The following is a 5,270-nucleotide window of genomic DNA, read 5'->3' as shown; positions in this document are numbered from 1 at the left end:
AAATGTGCTTTAGAAATAAAGTTGACTTGACTAATGGAGAATGTATGCATGATGATGCATGCAAAATTTTCAACAAACTTTGACAGCAAATTTCCATGTATTTCAACTCGCTTGACCTCTTTAACTGGTACTTTTCTAAAAAATGTTGTGATAACATAATTCAAACAAAACAGTTATGACATTGAGGGGAGATTTTGAAGTTTTTTGACTTAAGTGTGTAGCATTTTGCTAATAATACGATAAAACTGGGAATACAGTCAGAGTAAGCAAAAATGTCTTTGCTACTTTCTTTTATGCTGTAACCTAAATCACCAGTATTTCACAAACTATCGCTATAAAATAAGTGTATTTCAGTCTTGTTAGGGTTAGGGTTAAACAGCTGTTGTAAATCTCCCAATCACATCAATGAAAGTGATGAGTAAAATCCGTGTCATAACAAATATGAATGAAAGCCTTAGCTAAGATTTTTTTTTTTAAGAAGAAGAAAATGTTATTGTTGTTGTTGGACATGCAGGAGGAGGTATGTTTTGATACTTTCCCATCTGTTGCCACAGGGACGTAATGGTCTGAAGCAGCTCCCCGACAGCTTGCAGAGATGTCACCATGTGGGCAGAGACGACACCACATTGTTGGGCAGACAGGGACATTGAACCCGGACGCTTCGATTGAGTTCCAGTTTCAGGGGGACAGCTGTGTGGGTACTCAAGACAAAGTGGCCACCGTACCACCTGATCTGATCCTGCTCGCTCCGTCACAGTCCAGCAACCTGCCTTCCTCCCCAAACCTCAGCCAGAGTGTGTGCGTGTGCCTGTGTGTGTGTGTGTGTGTGTGTGTGTGTGTGTGTATGTGTGTGTGTGTGTGTGTGAGAGAGAGAGAGAGAGAGAGAGAGAGGAGGGGTATACAGGTCTTTGCACAGACGAAGGGGACAGGTGTTAGGGACAGGAGGTGCCGTGTGGCCTGGGGGTGTGGTCAGGTGGTGACACACCTGTCCCTACTTGCACAAGAGGGTCTAGTTACACACACACAAGCATGCACATCAGCCTGCGACCATGTGTTCTGACATGCAACGTTAGACCAACTATCCTCTCATGCAATGTGAATCTACTCACTGTGACGAACCACGGCTGATTCTTGATTTGCCAAAGAAAACACGGCAAACTCAACTGTAGCAAAGTAATGCGATCATAATGTGAGAGGTGAGGGGCACATGAACTGAGCAGTGGACATGCAACGCAAGGCTCCATGTGGGCATTTGGTTACGATGAAGAAGTGTGTGTGACAGAGAGAAAGGGGGGAAGCGAGCGGATGTGATCAAATATTGTTTTCCATGCTCGGTAGCTTCGGTGTGTCCGGGCTCGCTGTGGATCATGTGGCTTGTTGTTCTGTTGAAAAGCAGCAAATCTATTAGAGATACTGCTCAAGGTTTGAGTGAGACTTCACAGGGAACAACTTCCCTATCTGTGTCCTCCTCCTTTCTCACTTCCACGCGGGAACGTGAAGTAGGTGTTGATGCCGGATTGTTGCTTTAGGAAAGCTACACAAATGGTCGGACACAGACCCCCTCATCTGACATCAGAAAGGAGTGGGTGGGGGAGGTGGAGGTGTTTTTCGGAAGCTATCCGAACAGAAGACAAGCATTTTAGGACAAAGAGTTAAGGCCTCAGAGGAGCAGGCCACAGAGGCCTGTTAACCTCAATTCATTTTAACACCACAACCCCAGAGTTTTATTTGCAGTTTCAAACTTGTAGTTTCCAGCTACAACCAAAGCCGACTCAAGTGACATCACTTGAAGCACTTCATCAGATTTTACACAGCTCCCTCTGGAGCCACAAAAGGCAGCAGTGAACAGACTTTCATGTGTATAATCAGTGAAGTTCCCCTTTAAGAGGACAGCTCAGTAAAAACTGATGGGGGGGGGGGTCAATCTGCTCCACGTGAACAGTAAGACTTGAGAGACTTTCAGTTGATTTCAAATTCAAATTTCTAATACGCACAGTACAAAATAATTGGATGCCACCCTGCACTCTCCTTTTAAAAGTGTGTAAGTGGACACCAGTGTGTGTGGCGCATGCAGTGTTTCTATAAAACCTTGGAGATGTGGGAGATAGGCGTCTGGCCCTGGGGTGTGGATTTCAGGCAGGTGCATTCGCCTGCCCTGCGGCTGCTCAAGGGACAGGACAGAACGGGACAAGGAGGGAGGAGGAGGGGGGAGGAGGAGGAAGAGGAGAGGGGAGGCAATCTGTGCTTTCTGCAGTTACACACACACACACACACACACACACACACACACACACACACACACACACACAACCTCTAGTTCCCCAACTCATAGGCTGATCTCCACCCATCTTGGCCCCCCCGCCCTCGTCCCCTACCATATCCTTCATTGACTGGAATGCACTGGGACAATAGAACTGTCCTGGTCCTTCGGCTGGCGCCCCCCTAGGCCCACACAGGCCCTGACAGGAGGACAAAAGTGCACCTTGCACCTCTCAGCACCACCAGCAGCACCCCAGGGGCAAATACCTGAATACCTGCGGTAAATAAGGGGGGGAGAGAGAGGGAGAGGAAGAATGACACAACATGAGGTGAGGGAGAGGAGAGGGATGAAAGAAAAGAAGAAAAATAGTCAGCACAGGCGATTTTCTGCTCTCAGCTGCCAAGTGTAACACAGACATGTCCAGAGGTCCAAGCAAAACACAACAGCAGTCTTCTTATTTTGATACCCTCTCCTCTCTTATTATTATAATTCACCGTGTCACTCATTCTTTCACATCTATTCTGACACCTGCTTTTTTAGTAACATCCCACACACACACACACACACACACACACACACACACACACACCCCTCCCCAGTATGTGCACTCTGCATATCCTCCTCTCTTTCAGTCCTCTCTCATGTCATGACTTGCTGGCTTAGCTTACTCTGTGTGTGGTTCGTGCACATCACACTCGGCCCTGACACTCCTTTTCTTGCGCCACACTCAAGGCTGGTTGGCTCACAGCAGAAATATATCACGACAGACGGTTTAACATCTGAATGTGCGGGACATCACTGATTACACTGATTTCTTAATAACCAACAGCTCTCAGTAAATCAAAGCACAAACTGTTTCCTTCCTATCAAAATCCTTGTATTTCACTGACCCCCCCCCCACACACACACACACACACACACACACACGCAGACCCCACCCACTCCCGTCTGGGTGATGTTGTACAAATCAGTGAAATGAAGTGTGTTAAGCCACGGTCACATTACCACTGATGCAACCACAATCACTTTGCTCTGTGCAACAAATGTGGGCGTAGCGAGGCTGTGTGAGGTCATGCAACTGGAACAAGGGCTCTGGAAAGTAGAGCGACTTTTAATAAAAGATGAAGATACTTTAATTTTGCATATATTCCATCAGTGTTGATATTCTTGATGGAAAGGACGACAGTGGAAAGTGCTGAACATCAAGGAAACTATCTATTGGTGTACAGTGGGCTGAATATTTTTATTTTCGTAGCTTCTTCGTAGCAACTTCATGTGGGGCACATGTGAACCATCTCCTCCGGTGCACCACCACAGTAAAACCATGCTGTCTCCCTTTTCATTTACATTACATAACATTAATCAGATAAAGTGTAATTGCACCAGACGGTGAGAGATCAGTCACAGACGTGTGATATTCAACCCCGGGGTCACTGTGACATGGAGCCGCTCTGTTTGTCAGCCTTGTGTGTATAGTTAAGAGTGGTGCTGGAAGAAGAGCTCGGATCCTTTGATTCACTAAAAGTAGCAATTGTTGAATTCAAACTTTTTTTTGAATGTTAAAACTTATTCTCCAAAGTAGCTGTCAGAGGAATATAGTAAAAGTGTTTTTCTTTGAATGTGGTGGAGTAGAAGTATAAAGTGTTACATGTTACATTACACTCAAGTAAAATGCGAGTACCTTAAAACTGAGCTTATGTTGGAAATGTTAGTAAATGCACTTAGTTACTTTCCAGCGCTGGTGAAATGTGAGTAATTCATCATTAAGTTAATTAAAATTTGACTGATACTATCTTTTGGGAGTTGGCCAAAATGATGATATACACAATACCATTAGAGATTTTGTTATAATGTTTATACCAAAATAGATAATTATCTCTTTAATACCTTTTTTCTTTTGTTTATCAGAAGAAGAACCGTTTTATTATTTTTGTTGTACGTGCATATCTTCAGACTTTTTATCTCAGATTATTTTATAGAAAGAGAGAGATTTTCAACAGAACTGACACTTGAAAAATAAAAGAAAGAAACAATTTTTCCTCTTGTAATATTTACTATTACATTTATATTCAGGCAGCATCTGCTTCTTCATTCATGAGAAGATTCTCAACATCACTGTGTGTTAAATACAGTTTACTAGATTTCCTCATAAACCCACAGCAAGTTTGTCTTATGGGAAAATTTTACTTTGCGTAACTTTTGCATTAATGCGAACAAGTACCGTGACTTTCCCCTGTGTTTAACTAACTGGATTAGCTGAAAAGACACATTCCCATCGGCTTATTTTAGTCATAAACTGTCTCTAAACACAATTTCCAGAAAATCACCAAACTATATCAATGCGTGTTAGAAGATTTTATCCATATTGCCCTACTTTCTCTTGGCCTCTGCATGCTTATTTCAGTGAATGGAGCTCTACAGTGCAGTTCAACTGACCCTCAACTATTTGGGAGTAATGGAAACCTGCACGCACGCAGCTCTGGATGCCACAAGGTTGGAAACCTCTGTTACACACAGTGTATCTCATCCGTTTACGCTCCTGTCCCTTTATGGCTCATCCTCTACCCTCTGACCCTGTGGGACAGAGATGGTCTGTGTTTAGGAGGAAACACAGTACCAGCCACATAACACACACACACACACACGCACCATTGAAGGGGACAGCAGGAGTGCGGAGGTGGGCAGGAAATGGCGTGTACCCCCTCCTAGAGGCCATATCCTGTCCTTGGTTAAAACTGGTTTATTTGTCCAGAGACCTGAGCTCTCTGTGTGCATGTGTCACATAGTTGCATACATGTGGACGTCCGAGTGCATGAAACCATCCTGAAGGGTAGAAAATCCTCAGTTATAGGAAGGCATTCACGGACAGCGTATCTCTCTGCCCTCGTAGCACATGTCATTGATCAAGTCTACATTGCAACATGTGGCATTCCTCTGCAAATTGTACTCCCTACTGATTTGATAAACGGCCCGCAAACAGAAACACTCATTCTTCACCAGACACCCCCAC

The sequence above is a fragment of the Seriola lalandi genome, unplaced genomic scaffold, assembly GCF_002814215.2.
Source record: "Seriola lalandi dorsalis isolate HSWRI2012SDOR001 ecotype SW California unplaced genomic scaffold, Sedor1 jcf7180002054767, whole genome shotgun sequence".
NCBI lineage: Eukaryota > Metazoa > Chordata > Actinopteri > Carangiformes > Carangidae > Seriola > Seriola lalandi.
This window is presented reverse-complemented; position numbering follows the sequence as displayed.